Source organism: Alexandromys fortis, unplaced genomic scaffold (genome assembly GCF_014885135.2).
Source record: "Alexandromys fortis isolate MF-2015 unplaced genomic scaffold, M_Fortis_MF-2015_v1.1 scaffold_2_1_26212458, whole genome shotgun sequence".
NCBI classification, from domain to species: domain Eukaryota; kingdom Metazoa; phylum Chordata; class Mammalia; order Rodentia; family Cricetidae; genus Alexandromys; species Alexandromys fortis.
Window position 1 is genome coordinate 15,121,021 of NW_026067930.1, and position 15,969 is coordinate 15,136,989.

General features: G+C 47.9%; 2 long non-coding RNA genes across 3 annotated transcripts; both read right to left on the reverse strand.

The window, feature by feature from the left end:
• Window positions 1-686: 686 nt before the first annotated feature.
• LOC126503526 (uncharacterized) lies at window positions 687-7,836 on the reverse strand. Of its 2 annotated transcripts, none has more exons than XR_007592318.1 (4): window positions 6,455-7,836; window positions 2,094-2,247; window positions 1,038-1,102; window positions 687-914 (listed from the first exon to the last, which is right to left on the reverse strand). It is a non-coding gene; the product is annotated as an uncharacterized lncRNA (long non-coding RNA). The 2 variants fall into 2 exon arrangements; XR_007592317.1 differs by having other exon boundaries at window positions 1,038-1,364.
• Window positions 7,837-8,137: 301 nt separating this feature from the next.
• Window positions 8,138-12,560, reverse strand: LOC126503451 (uncharacterized). Its single transcript, XR_007592300.1, has 3 exons — window positions 12,348-12,560; window positions 9,491-9,621; window positions 8,138-9,354 (listed from the first exon to the last, which is right to left on the reverse strand). It is a non-coding gene; the product is annotated as an uncharacterized lncRNA (long non-coding RNA).
• Between the last annotated feature and the right edge of the window lie 3,409 nt (window positions 12,561-15,969).

Consider the following 15,969-nt stretch of genomic DNA (forward strand, 5'->3'; position numbering starts at 1 on the left):
TTGATTGAAGTCATCGCGTCATCCTTCCCCATGACAACCTTATCTAGACAATCCCTCAATCAAGGCTGTCTTCTTAGGTCACGGGTTCTCATTCTTCCTAACGCTGCCACCCTTAAATACAGTTCTTCATGCTACGGTGACTCCCAACCATAAAACCGTTTGTGTTGCTACTTCATAACTGTACTTTTGCTACAGTTGTGAATGGTAATGTAAATATCTGTGTTTTTCAGTGGTCTTAGGCAACCCCTGTGAAAGCGTCATTTGACCCCTAAGAGGTCACAACCCGTAGGTTGAGAACCTCTGCCTTGGTTGGTTCTAGGCTGTAGCAAGTTGGCAGTTAAGAACTGACCGTCACAGCCTCCACACAACCACCAATGGGAACCAGAGGGAATGGGTTTCCTATAAAAGCCTGTCATGTAATACAGTGTGATAGTGCCAAGTGCCAGAGAAGATGGGGACACAGCAGCCCTTACACATAGCTGGGAGGAGTGTGAATTGGTACGAGTGCTTTGAAAACAATCTAGAATTATCTTGTAAAACCAAACGTTCCTTAACTCCTGTTCCGGAATAGGTTAGGCTAAATAATCCATTTAACAAACCAATAATATATTAGTTACTGTCCTTATTACTATGGCACAGTACCTGTCGCAAGCAACGTGAGCAAGAAAAAGCATTTATTTTGGCTTGTAGTTTGAGGGTTCCGTCCACCGTGGTGGGAGAGGTGTGGTGGTGGGAACGAGGTGTTGACAGTCAGACTGCAGAGGAAGGTGAACACCGGCACTCAACTCCCTTCCTTCCTTTCACTCAGGCCATGACATGATTGTCACCGTGTTCAGGGTGGGTCTGTCATCCTCAGTTAATCCTCTCTGGAAACCCCCCTCCAGGACGTGCGCAGAGGTGTCTCCATGGTGATCCTAGATCAGGGGAAGTTGATAATGAAGATTAGCCATCACGTATGTTTAGCATCTGTGATGTGATATGTCAGGCCCCAGGACGGTGTCATGGGATAAAAACATTGGGACAAAAACAACCCCTACCTTCAAGATTCGTAGTCGAGCAAGGAAGAGTGACAATATATCTCACAGATGAGACGCTAGTCAGTCTGTGGTAACAGCAGAAGTGGGAGGAGATGAGACCGGGGAATGTGAACTCCACCATGGTCACAGATCTGGTCTCTGGGGGATGGACAGTGCAAGAGCCCCAATGTGGCCAGATAAGACGTTCTCACTAATTGTTGAACGCCAGGGCCCCATGCTGAACCCCTTTGTTCGTGTTATCTTGTTTATCCCACGCAGCACCCTGTGAGAGGGAGTGTCCCCACTGTACAGTTGGCAAAACAGGTCCATAAGATTAAGTCATTTGGCCTGGGTCACAGAGGCAGAAACAAAGTCAGGACATAGCATTCGCTGGCGCAGCCCGCCCCCAGATTCTGTCGCCTTCCTTCTGCCCACGTCCTCTGAACACCTGTCTCTAATTTCTGTCCTTTTCTGCCGCCGGTGTCCTGCATTCAGTGATCCGGGGTTTGTCTGTGGGAGACTCAAGCTGTCGCACCCACAGGGGATTTAGGTCTGGAAGAACCCTTAGTCACGGCTAAGTGGAGGAGCATGAGAGCCCTGTTCGTCCTGGTGGAGGCATGGTTACATACAGCGCCCTATGGGGGAGCTAAGGCTGGGACTTGGTGGGAAGCCCTCCATCACACCCAAGGATAGACATACTGTTATTTCTTCAAGCTCAGCCCTCTCAGCTGTTACTTCTTTCTCTTCCCTATCCTGCTTCTCCACTCCTGTCCTGCTCCTCTCCTGAAGCAACTGCCTTCATGAGTCTCTTCTCAGGAACTGTTTCCAGGACCCCAGCTCTAGACAGCCTTAGCCTCTTAGCCACCCCTCCCACCCTCATCATTCTTTTGTTACTTATTCTGACTTGCAGCTTCACAGCCTCTGGGGAGCAGAAGCCGGTTGCCACCCCTACCTGGGGTTTCCCTTCTTCACAGTCCTGGGCCACACACCAGACAAGGCCCCACCTCCACACGAAGTCTAGGCTGACTACTCAGGCTTCGCTGTTCCCAAACTCCAGCAAGCAGGGACAAGACCCACCTCCCAGGGTGTGGGACAATGAGGTTGCGGTTGGAGACTGTCTTCAGGCCCTGTTCAGACTTGTGTGGGTGCTGAGGCAGATTCTTGAGGATCAGCCCTGGGTGTCTGGAGGAGAGAACCAGACAGACCACTCCCCTGGGGAAGGATGCCAAGCCTGTAAGGAAAAGCCCTGTGTAAAAGAACGGGTCTCAGGCTAACAAGTTTCTTGAAGAGTAAGCAACACAGTTAGGCACATCCACCTAAGGTTGCACCGAGCCAAACTTCTTCCACCATTTAAAATGCTAGGTGGTCCAGGAAAACCTTTTGAAGATGCTGACTCAGTGATTTCCCTTTCTGGGTCCCTGTGAACTTGAGATTAGAGACTCACGTTACCATTGTTTACCAGTTACATGAAGCTTCCTAGCTGGGCTAAATTCAGTTTAGGAAGGAAGGGTGGAGCAGGGAGAACTCAGCCTGGGAACTGCACTGTGGTCCTGGTTCCTCTCTTTGAATTCAATCTTCACCTGTAATGAGTCTCTCTCTCTCTCTCTCTCTCTCTCTCTCTCTCTCTCTCTCTCTCTCTCTCCACTCTCCTTCAACTTTCTTCCACTTTTTAAAAGTCCTCTGTGATTCCATCTGTCATTTTCTCTGCAATCTCTGCATCCATCCCATCACCCTCCTTTGAATATGGAATCTCCTGCCTTTCTGCTCTCAGCTCACTCCCTCACGTTGCTTGCTTTTGTCTATTTCTCTCTTAACGCTGAACCCTGGCTTCATCTTCCCTAGGAAGCTTTTGATCTTTTCTAGCTGCTCGGTTGGGTTGGACTTTCCTTCTCTGGGTTCCCACATCACCTTGGATCCTTGGTCATGTATCGTTTTCTGTATGTTCTGATCTTGATGCCTAGGCTAGACCTTGGATAGCATGGCCATATTTTAACTCTGAAATTCTAAGACCTACCACAGCCTCTTGATGACACTTTTACTCACTAAACATTTGTTGAATAAACCCCCGAGAGGAAGGGGAGTGTGGAGAGTAAAGGAGACAGCAGAGGTGAGAAGAAACTGTTAAATTGCCATTTCACCCCATTTACGGGATTCCATGAATATATTTTTGTGCTCAATGCTCAACCTCATAAGATCTAGAATGACCTGGAAGACATGCCTCTAGAGATTATCTTGAGATGAGATCTGTCCACTGTGAGTGGCATCGTTTTCTGGGGTGGGATTCTGGGCTGTATTAAAAGCAGGTAAGTACAGCATGAGCCTTCATCCTTATCCGCTTCTTGACCGTGGATGTGACGACATATGACCTCTAACTATGAGCCGAAACAAAGCCTTCCTTCCTTGAGTTGCCTTTAGCAGAGCATTTTATCACGACAGGCAAAGCATCTAAGGCCCTGATTGGTGTACATCACGTGTCAATACGATTACAGTAGCAACATGCAAAGTCTGGGCGAGGAGCTTTGCCGAAAGTCAAACGCTAATAAAAACAATCAGATATATACATGTACACACACACACAGCCTGTACTCATCTCTAAGTTCACGCTGTAGCCAGAATCTCACTCTGGACTCCACTCAGTTCCTCAGCCCTTGTGATCTCAGTCTCAAGAATTCAGATGAGACACGCAGAGAATGAAGAAGAAGGGGTAGTTTATCACAGAGAAAAATGGTGGCCTTGGGGGATGATGTTGACAACACCCGGGAGACGGCTTAAGTGGAACACACTCTCAAGGGTGAGAGTGACCAGTATCCAGAGAGACTCTTTCACCAACCTACTTTAGATAGGCCTTCTACTATTTCTTAAGGTGTTTTAGAAATATAACTTCCCCGGGGGGGTGGGGGGGGTGGGGTGTTTTCCTGTTCAGGTGACCAACAGACTCATTCGGATTCACTTTTATGGGGGGAACAATGGAATGCCTTTGTCCTTTCCTGGAAAGCCTTCAGGATGTATAGTAGCATTCTGAGCTTTTGAGCAGTCGAGATGGTCATGGAGCTACCCAGGGCCAGAGATGTGAGTCACACCCCGTTCTTTTGACCAATTATCAAAGTCCTGTGGCTCCCAGTTGTACAAGCTGCTGGTTATGAAGGGGGAAACCATCCACGGTGGCCTTCAAACCTGATCATACCTGGCCAGCTATCTAATGACACCACGAAATGACAGGAAATTGTTAAAATTCCTGAGCAGGAGGTGACCACTTTATAAACAACCGGTCCAGGAGCCAGAGGGGAGCTCACACGGAGAACGAACATCACACCTGGGCCTGGCGTATGCCCAAGTCTCTCCCATTTCCAGAAGACTGGGCCATTGATCCTGGCTCTCACAGTACACATTCATCTAAGAAGTCAGGCAACTGGCAAAAACAAAAGACATTCTAGGCTCCACCTTCACTCTGTGCCCCTTTGTCAAGAGAGGGGGTATGGAAGCAAAGCCTGTGTTCTCCCTTTCAGGGTGAGAAGGTGGCCAAGGAGGGGGATTGTGGAAAATAAGGGTCGACCCCAAGCTCTCTATCACAGCCCTGCCAGAAGTGTCTGATTCTATCTGCCAAGTGTTATCTCCTCCCTTGTCACCCAGGCCCCAGCACAAGGGCTTCACAAATCTCCCACCACCTCACCTAGCCCCCCCCCCCCCCCCAGCTGTATCTGATGGCTCTCACTTTGCCCAGGACTGCAGGAACGGGGCCCTGCCCTCCGTGCCTCCCTCCCTTTCATCCCCAGCTCCTTCTGTTTCTTGATAAGATTTTAAGTTTTGAAACATTAATACCATCTTCTCAAGGTTATAGATTATAATTATTAAAACGATAAATCTTCCCTCCCTTGTCTATTTCTCAGAACTTCAGGCCTGATGTGTGACTTTCTGGAGATTTTTTTTTCTTTGCTTTGTATATGTGCATGTGTGTTAGATGGGGAGGTACAGGTGACGGTAGATGCCAGAGGTCAGTGTCTCATTCCTCAAGTGCCATTCACTTTTTTTTGTATTGTTTTTGTTACTATTTTGGTTTTTGCTTTTGTTTTTTTTTGTTTGTTTGTTTTGTTTTTGGTTTGGTTTTTGGTTTTGGTGTGTGTGTGTGTGTGTGTGTGTGTGTGTGTGTGTGTGTGTGTGTGTTTATAGAGTTTCTCACTGGTCTGGAACTTGCCAAGTAGGTTATGCTGGGTGGTCAGAGAACTCCAGGAATCTCTCTGTCTCTGCTTCACCAAACAGATTACAAACACATGCCACTCAGTACTTATACCTTTTAAATAAAATGTATATATCTATTATGTTTTAGAGGGAGTACACAGAACTCATAGGAAGGAGGTCAGAGGACCGTGTGAGGGAGTCAGTTCTTTCTCTGCCATGTGGATCTCAGGTCAAACTCAGGTGGTCAGGATTGATGGTAGGCACCTTTACCTGCTGAGCCATCCTGACAGCCCACACCCAGCCTTTTATGTGCGTTTTGGGGGCTTAAACTCAGGTTTCAAGCTTGTACAGGATGAGTATCCCAGTTTGTTTTCTGTTGCCATGATCAAATACTCCAAAAAAAGCCTCCTGGGGAAGAAGGGGTTGATTTGGCTTGCACTTCCACATCACAGCCCATCATTGAGAGAGGTCACACAGGAACTCAAGGAGTAGCAGAGACAGGAACCACAGAGGAACTGTGGGAGGTACCACCCCCGGGCCCACCTCCTGGGATGTATAAGAAGGCAGGTTGAGCAAACCATGCAAACAAGTCAGTCTCAACTAGTGGTTCCTCTGTGGTTCCTGTCTCCCCCGTCAATCACCAATCAAGGAAATGCCCCCACAGACTTGCACCCAGACCAATCTGATGGAGGCACTCCCTCAAGTGAGGTTCCACCCTCTTCCCAGATAACTCTAGTTTGTGTCAAGGTGACAAAACCAACAAGCACACTGAGCCACCTCTTCAACCCCCTCGCAGAGATATTCTAATGTTTATGTGACATGTTTACATGCTAATCTGCTCGTTTATTCCCACCCCTTGCCTTCCCTGGGGAGTGTCTACCGCGGAGCGGAGCGTAACATACAGTATTCTGCCCCTCAGTTCTCGCAGGGAACAATACTTCTTAGAGATCTTGCCACCTTCAAGCATTGAAGAGTTTCCTCTATCGCTTCCTCACAGTTATGTAGTTTTCTAGTCCACATAACTTACTCCGTCATCTGAAACAGGTGGCTGTCATAACAGACGCTATAAATACCAAACAACTGTAGACAGAGGGGCTTTCCCAAGTTTAAACTAATTGGAGGGGAAATACTGGGTTAGAGGTAAATGGACTTGTTGTTTTTACAACTGCTGCCAAATTTCGCATCGCAGGAATTGCACCAGCTTACTTCCTGCGAGCATGTATAAAAGGAATGTTTCTGAAATTTTAAAACTGGAACCGTACTTGCGCTTACGCCTTCTCTTTGACCTGTTATGTGGCAGTGCTACTTAGCATGTTCAAGTCCCGTTGCCGCCGTTTGGGTTAGGTTGTAGCTGGTCCTGTCTTCAGAGCGGAGAGCCAAGATTCCTTACTGAGGGCAGAAAATAAAAGAAAGGAGAGCATTGGCTTCTTCTTTCCTCCTTGCTAGTCTTAGTCTTTCATCTAGGAGTCAAGAAACAGATGAGGGACTGGGGATGTAGCTCAGTGGCGGGACACTCTACTATGTGGACAACCCTGGGTGTGATTCCCAACACCGTGTAAGAGAGATAGCCTCGTCAGGTTGGCGGTGGCGCACCCCTTTAATCCCACCGCTTAGGAGGCAGAGGCAAGCAGATCTCTGTGAGTTCGAGGCCAACCTGCAAAGCAAGTTCCAGGACAGCCAGAGCTATTTGTTATACAGAGAAACCCTGTCTCAAAAAAAGAAAAAAAAAAAAGCAGGGGAGAGGGGGCTCCTGGTGAATACTCATTCTAGAAACACCATCCTCTACTGAGCACTTAATTATGCCAGGCATATTGTCGGGCAAGCCCTCACGCGGCCTGTGACACAGGCTGTTATCTCCTTCCATTTTCAGTGATGAGGAAATCCAAGGCTGGTGTGCTGAATGCCTCTGGGTCAAGGTTACCCGAAGTGTAGGCCGATCGCAAGTTTGCTCGTAGGCTGGCTGCAACACTCGGGCCTTGCCTTACCCCACACAGGGGTCACAGTCTAGAAGTCTTCAGAACACAAAGGCAATCACCTGCAAAACATTAAATTTACAGGCGAGGAGAAGCGAGATTCAGAAGAGAGGGAGAAGACCTGTCTAGTGGCTGCCCTGAACGAGGTTCTCATCTCTTGACTCCCGGGCCGTGTCCTTTTATTCTCAACTTGCTGTCACTTACATGACATGCCTAGGACAGCCTCAGCCCTGGTTGGGACAGAAGTGTGGTTGGCAGGCAGATCCAGGATAGGCATCTGGCTCCTCCCAGACGGTGGCACACCAAAGGTGGCAGGTACAACCCACAGGTCAGCTGGCTAGAACAGCATCCGCCCAAAGACCCTACTGTCCACCAGGTTAGTTCTAGCCAAGGAATCAGAGAGCTTGAATTCTTGGGTCACCTTGCCTGAGAACTTCCTATCACGTGTACAATGACAATGGAGCTAGCCTGAGACTCACACCTGCTGGGTGCATAGCAATGCGGTCAAACCCATTGCTTCACGTACTCCTAGCCATAGCTAGCAGCTCAGGAGGCTACGTGACTTGGTGAATGTTATAATCAGTCAGTGAATGGCAGAGCTATATTCTGAACCTAAGTAGTTTTATGATAAAATTAATGATTCTCTTCTTCTTCTTCTTCTTCTTCTTCTTCTTCTTCTTCTTCTTCTTCTTCTTCTTCTTCTTCTTCTTCTTCTTCTTCTCCTCCTCCTCCTCCTCCTCCTCCTCCTCCTCCTCCTCCTCCTCCTCCTCTTCTCGAGACAGGGTTTCTCTGTAGCTTTGGAGCCTGTCCTGGAACTAGCTTTTGTAGACCAGACTGGCCTGAAACTCACAGAGTTCCACCTGCCTCTGTCCCACCACCGCCCGGCTAAATTCATGATTTCTAAGGGCAAGATCGCACAATGGTTAGAAGGTTCGTCTTATGGAGTTACAGGACCTTATTCTCCCACTTATTTGATGAACATGTGAAATTCCAGTTCCAAAAGCTTAAGGATATCCCTTAATCAAAGACATCTTTACTCATGTCTGTGGCTCCGCTGTTTTTCATAGTCCAAAGGTGAAGCTGCCCAGTGGCAATCTGCAGAGGCATGGAGAAGCAAAGTGCTTTAACCCGATGGGTTATAGCTTGGCTACGCTGTGTTCCTTAATGAGGCCAGTGTACTGAAAGATCAGTCACCAGCTGGTGGCACTATGTTTGAAGGTTCTGGAAATGTTAGGAGGAAGTGCCTAGCTGGGAGCAGTGGGTCATTAGGAGCCTGTGCCATGCCCTGCTTGATATCTATCTCTATCTCTCTGTCTCTCTGTCTGTCTGTCTGTCTGTCTGTCTATCTATCTATCTATCTATCTATCTATCTATCTATCTATCTGCCTATCTATCTGTCTATCTCTATCTCTCTGTTCCTATCCACCCCTGTCCTCCCGTCTGCCATGAGCTGAGTAGCCTCTGCCACATGCCACCATTACGTTCTGCCATTCTCCTGAACCTCGAATCCTCAGAGTCGAGGACTACGGACTGAAACACCCTCCCTCAAGCTGGGATGTGGGGTGTTCTAGCAAACTGACACAGAAGCACATGCACCATACAAAGGACTAGTGTATAGTCTGAACACAAAGCGGATAGAGTTTGAGACCATCACAGCTGAGTGAAACCAGCCACACACACACACACACACACACACACACACACACGCACGCACGCACAACTCCATCTTTGAGACATTGCTAAAAGAGTCAACTTCATTGAGACAGAAAGCAGTCTGGGGAATGAGGAGTGAGAAGGCCCATGGGAGTTTTCTCATGAGTCTGGAGTTCCAGTTTGGAAAGACAGAAGGAATTGTCTGTGAATGGCCACAGCGGCCGCTCGGCACTGAGAGAGGATGTCATGCCACAGATATTTGAAAGGGATTACAAAGGCAAGTTGGACGGTAGGGATATTTTATCAAAATTCTTTCTGGAAGGAAAAATTTAGGTCTGTTTTGAAGAGCTGTGGAAATGAAGAGACAATGCTCTTAATTCAGGCCTGGCCCAGGGCCGTGCTCACGGGCCACAGCCATGTCTCTGCCGTCCGTAACTGCTGGATCTGTGGAAAGAACCTGGGAGTCCGCTGTCACAGGGTGAACGCCTGTTGTCTTGCCTCCTTCACTGGGTGTTTGTGAGTCAGTGTTTGGGCTCCTGTGGGAAAATGCATATAAGCTGTTAAAAAATAAATAAAAAGAAAGCAGGGGAGGGACTGACAGAGGAGTAACCACCGCAGCTCTTAGCTGGGTCTTCTACCTGTCTCCTCTCCTTTGCACCTGTACTTACTTACCCCCATCAGAGCGTCTGTCACCGCTATAGGGTGACTTCTACGGGTCTCTCTCCTCCACACCTGTCTGCTGAGTCTCCAGCAAGAACTTTGCTTCATTTCCAGTTTCTAGCATCCGACAAAGCACCCGCACCCTGGGGAGAGGGGACAGCATCCATTTCTGCTGACATCAAGTGAAAGAGGTTGAACATCCCCCTGGATAATTTTAGCTGTAGACATGAGGGAAGAGGCTCAGCTCTGCTTTGTGGAGTGGAGTACCCTTCCGGATCAGTTCAGCCATAGCTGTGAACTGCCCAGTCCTAGACCAACAGGCTCTGCGGGTTCGTGGGCATTATTACCCTCTGAGGAAATGAAGGAAAGTGTGGGAGGGATGATTGGCTGAAAACTGAGAGAACTCTTCTGGGCCTCCCAGGAAAAGGTGACTTCAGGACATGGACAGCCTTGCTGTTTTAGATGTTGGTATTACATTGTCTGAACTCCTGTGGAGTGTCTCAGGCTTACTTGAGGATCCAAGTCTACAGTCTTTGAGTTAAAAAAAAAAAAAAAATGCGAGCTACCTGCCCTGTAGAAGCAGAACTGGCTGCTAAGTGCGCTATAAAACCTGTCTGTCCACACAACAGATGTGGGCCCCGGGAGATGGACTGACCGGTTCATGGTCTCCAATCTGGAACTCTGTCTCCTGTGGCCCTCAGCTGAAGGAAAGGCTGAATGTGGGCCAACTGAGGGAGCAAATACAGGTTCTCCCAGATAGGATAGCCAGGTAGCTAACTCTTGAACCAAGCATGCCAGATAAGAATGATCACGTCTTTGTCATTCTTCCTTTTGACTCACCATAATCCGGCCTCGTGTCCTATAGAAGGGAGTGCTGACCAACCACAGAAAAGAGGAAGAGGAGATGATGAGGTGGCTTGAGGGGCTGTCTTACTCACCAAATAGGAAAGAACAAGCTTAGTCAGATTGTCACGGATCAACAAAGGACTTTCTCCTCAAGGGAGGTGAAGAAAATGGCAGCCACAGCACTCCCTGCCCCGCCTCAGTGAACAGTTTGCCAAGCAGCTCAGTGCATGGCCACAACTACATAGTAACTCCTCTGGGAGGGTTTGGTGGCAGTCGTGGAGCTGGTGGTAAGAGATATGGGATGGATGTGCTGAAGTAAGGCAGGAAGAAGTTAGGTGGTTGGTTAGGGCATCCATGGCTTACCCACAAAGTCAAACTCGTGACCTCAGGCAGGTCACGAGTTTTTCCTGCCTATAGCCGATTTCGTAAGGAAGCCAGCAAGCCAGTGCTCAAGAAAAGAGGAGGCAGCTTTTGACCACACCCAAAGCAGTTTTTGATCAGGCATTCCCGGCAGCTTGCAACACCACAGCATGTCCGGCAACTTGCAACACCGCAGCATGCCCACACCTCTTAAAGATGAAAGTCGGTAGACAACAGCAATGGCCCACTGGGGCTGGGCAGTGCTGGAGTGTGGTTTGGGGACAGAGAAAGGGCTCCTTCCTAAAAATATCCCACGTCCATTTCCGGCCCTAGAAGGCTTACTCCGTTGGTTTGAGGCATTATAGACCCAGGAACTCTGATTTCGAAATCAAACGCCACTCTACGTGGGGAACCCACTGTGGTACCCTGACTTGGCATTTGTTGACAGCCCTCTCCAAGTCCAAAGAAGGATTTGACAGTAACGCGTATTTCCTTCTCAGATAGTCAGCTGAGGAAACAGTCGAACAGTCGTTCTGGCAAATTCGAGAGCAGTTAGAGAGAACTTGGACTCTTCTTTGGACATTTCACTTTTCTCTTTAAAGACTCTGACAGAGTCCTGACCCATTGCACTTTAAGTGGAACCCAAACTCAGCATCTTTCCAGGCCATGCATGCTCCGGTCCTCATCTGGCTCATCCTTCTCAGCGCCTGTCATTCACCATCTTGTTCTCTGCCTCCTACCTCACTGTGACTATTGGTTCATTGGCTAAGCTTATAGAAGATTTCGTACTGGCTTACAGTTCCAGAGAGGTCCATCATGGAGAGGCTTGGCCACAGGAGCAGAAAGCTGAGAGTTCGCTTCTCAATCATGCAAAGGCAATGGAAAAAGCCAACTCAAAGCCTGAAGCTGTACTTGGAATTTTCTTTGGACTGCTAACCAGCTCCCAAATAAAGGCACGGAGACATATTATTAATTATGAATGCTCGGCCTTAGCTTTAGCCAATCCCACTAGCTCTTATAACTCAATTTAACCTGTTTCTATTCATCTACATTTTGCCTCAGGACTTTCTAACTTTCTTTCATTCTGTACGTCCTACTTTCCTGTTTCCCCCATGTCTGTTTGGCTGACCCCAGGTATCTCTTTTTTTCTTCTCCTGAGCCCAAATTCCCCCTCCTACTTACTCTCTCTGTCCGGAAGTCCTACATCTACCTTCTCCCTCACTATTAGCTATTCAACTATTTATTTGTCCAATCAGATAAAACAGCAACACATCTTTGCATAGTTAAACAAACACAACCCATCTCTGCATAATTAAACAAGTATTCCACAACATGAGAATATGGGCTTTCAAAGCCTGCCCCCAATGTTCTAATCCTCCCAGCAAAATCACACTAGAGTCCCCTAAAGAGTCTACAGGTTCCCAGAACAGCGCTATCACAGGGGGACCAAGCATTCAAGTATCTGAGTGTTGAAATAGGGAGCGGCGGGGCTGCGTCCCCAACACCCCGGCCGCTTCGCTAGCTCATGCCCGAAATAACAACACACAAACTGTATTCATTTGAGAACTGCTTGGCCCCTGAACTTTAGCCCTTACAGGCTAATTCTCGCACCTGGACTAGCCCATTTCTAATAATGCCTGTAAGCACCCCAAGGTGCGCTTACCGGGGAGATTCTAGCCTCCGTCCATGGTGTCTCTGCTCCAGAGAGCAGAGCTGTCGGGTCTCTCCGGGAGCAGAGCAGAGTCTGACCTCACTTCCTCTTCCGCCCAGCATCCTATCCTGTTTATTCCGCCCACCTATCTTATAACCTATCAGGGCCAGCAGTTTCTTTATTACTCAGCCAATGAAATCAACAGATTGATATATGACACTCCCACATCATCTGAGATTATGGGGGACATTGCTCATTCGAACCACCACATCACACAAATGCACCAAGCCCTTTACTTCTGCAGAGACTTCCCATGGGCCCTTTCTCTGGGTAGAACTGTCCCTTCCCTCCTGGGCCACCTCTATCCTTCAGGGTCTGGTTTGAAATGCCACCATTTGCCACCCTGGTCAGGTTTTTTTTTTCTTGTATTTCACAACACTCTTTCCTTTTCTTCCTTACAGGTTGAATGTGTGTGTGTGTGCATGTGTGTGTGCATGCATGCATGCACGTGTGTGTGTGTGAAATCGATCCTCAATATTTGCCAATTCTGTATTCATGATTTTTGCCTCCTCTCTAAAAGTTGTCACTCCAAATCAATATTTAAAGCTCTCTCAGGGTCATTCAAGAGTTGGCACAGAGCAGAGAGAATTTCAGTCACCTGACACACGTGTTCCTTACTGAAGCCAGCAAGTAGCACTCCGTCTTTTTGTTCCAGCTCTCACCTTGTCACACTGAAACCAACAGCCATTTCCCAGTCAACTTAGTCTCCTAGTTTCCCCCACTGTCTTGCCTTTCGTTGGCGGTCTCATTGTGTGTTTCAAAAAGGCCCCGAGTTGAGTGCTGGAATGTTTGTAAGCTCAGGAAGGCTATGCTGTGCTTTGGAGGGGACATGTATGTGTTAGGTATGACTTATTCAAGTGTTGCAGTTGGCCATGACGTCTATGTCAGGGAATCACCAGAGTACATTAAATAAAGCCTCTCTACACATAAGCACACATGAAACATGTGCAAGTGTTGATTGGTCAATAAAACTAGAGACTCATGAGAGCCAACCTGGTGTTTCCCACAGAAGCAATGGCTGCTAGTTGTGAATTCCGTTCTGCGATTATGCCACAGATGATAACAGCTGCAAATAATGAGGAAAATCTGTATTTTATTCATCTTTTTAGGGCTCACTAGTCTATCCAGTAAAATGCATACGCATGTACACATTGTTTATTTCAGTGACATTTGTTTCTGTCTTGTTAGATTATAAGGCTCATGAGACAAGGACAAGGCTTTCTTAGTCATCCTTTAATCCCTGATACATGGGAGAAGTTCAGTCAGTATTTATAACAGACGGATGAATGACTTTCAAACCTTAGAACGTCCAAGGTCATTGATCTTTGGGGCTTAGACTCTCAGGAATTATAGGTTCCTGGTTGGTTTAGTTTGGAGTTCTATTGCTGTGAAGAGACACCATGACCATGGCAATTCTCAGAAAGGAAAATTGGAGTGACTTACAGGTTCGGAAGTTCAGTCTATTCTCATGGTGGTGTGGCATGCTGGTGAGCAGACAGACATGGTGCTGGAACAGGAGACAAGAGTGGAGAAGGAACTACATCTTGATCCCCACAGGCAACAGGAAGTGAACTGAGACACTGGGCAGTATCTTAAGCATAGGAGACCTCAAAGTCCACCCCCACATGACACACTTCCTCTAACAAGACCACACCTACTTCAATAAGGCCACACCTCCCAGTAGTGCCCTCCCCCTTAGCTTATGGGGTCCTATTACACTCAAATTATCACACAGGCTATTAGGTCAAGCAAGAGAATATTAGTGGACGGGTTTACTGCCTCAACCTCTCTCTAATTCCACTTTAAAGTTTTTTTAATATTTATTTATTTATTATGTATACAATAGTCTGTCTGTATGTCTGCTGGCCAGAAGAGGGCACCAGACCCTCAACAGATGGTTGTGACCCACCATGTGGTTGCTGGGAATTGAACACAGGACCTTTGGAAGAGCAGGCAATGCTCTTAACCTCTGAGCCATCTCTCCAGCCCTCTAATTCCACTTTAATATCTTTATTATATAGTCTGCTTCTAAAGAGAGCTACCACAGTGGTTAGAAGCACTTGCTGCTCTTCCAGAGTTCTGTTCCTGACACCCAGGACTGGTGGCTCATAGCTGCCTAAAGGTCTGACACCCTCTTCCGGCCTCCACTGTCAAACACAGGAGTGTGCCTACTCACACACAGGCCCACACATAAAGAAAATCTCTAAAAATGAGGAAACTCCGTGAGTCCAGACCCCTATTGTATATATAAAGAAACAGGTTCAGAAGGAGCCTGCCTCTGGTCACCAGCCTGTAAGTGTGGAGGCCAGGTTGAGGCTCACATCCTTGGAGCCCAACATGATCAGTTCTGCCTTTGCTCTTACCTGCCAAGACATTCAGCAGGAGAACTTCGGAATTTGCCCTCTCTGGGACCCCGTTTTTCTATCCAGAGAAACTTCTGAGAGATGCAATGGAGCCTGTGGCATGTGCCCTTTCACCATAGCTCCCAACAGGCCCTTTGTGCCAAGTTCTGTGGACATTCCACAGACCCGTTTTAGACAGATCTGTCTGCCAACAGGTCACAGTCCTATCTTCATCTCCAAGCTGAGGCCCGACGGGCCTTTCTGCTTTTACACACACCCTTTACTTTCTTGGAAGCTGAAGTCCAGCAAGGGAGGGTGGGCTTAGAGGTTCCGGAGGAAAGGGGCGGGGTGGACCACCAGAGGAAGGGAGTCTATTTTGCAGACCTGGCTAGAAAAGAGAACTATGCTGATTATCTCCCAGGCCAGCTGTGGGAACAAAGGCCTCAGCGCAGCAGCAGCAGGGCTATAAATAGCCCAGAGTCCACTCCCAGCCTCTTGAAAACGGGAAGATTTTTCCTATGTGAGAGGAACAAGGCTTTAAGCTGTGCTCGCTCCTCCCACAACCCCCACCCCCAAAGGGCCATGATTTATGCCTTCGCACCATTGCTGGGATCAAGGATCACACTGCCCCGATAAACAATGATTAATTCATTGCCAAGTTCAAAAAAAAGGAGAGGAAAAAGGCATTCCTTTGGAAGCCATCTCTTTCATTTGGCACAGACACTGACCCATGAGACCAGCGGGGGCAGTTTCGCTGCAAGCTCATGGCCCTGGGTTTTACTGGGCCCCCTCTGGGATTGGGGACATAAGGACGGGGAAAGGGAGAAGCAGGCTTTACGGAGATGGGAACTGTTAATGTGGGAAGTAAGGGAGCAGAGACAGGGAAAGAGCAAGCATGGACTTGACTGTGTGCTGAGGTCTCCGGGCTGGACAGATCCAGTTTTGGGGGTGTTATGTTTACATTCACTCCAGTGGGCAGTCATTCCACAGCTGAAGAAAGTGAAGAATCAGTTCTGGGTGAGCAGCCTTAACGCCCCCTAGACCCATGGGCTCACCCACCGGGACCTTACGCACTTTGCACACCGCTCTCTTCTCTGACCTTCACAACTCGGTTGTTTTTCTCCAACCAGAGATAATGCCCACTTGTTATTTAAAAGCTCAAAGTTTCAGAAAAACAAAAGGAGGAAGAAAAAAAAAAACATCAAATTCTAAGATTCTGAGACAGTGATATT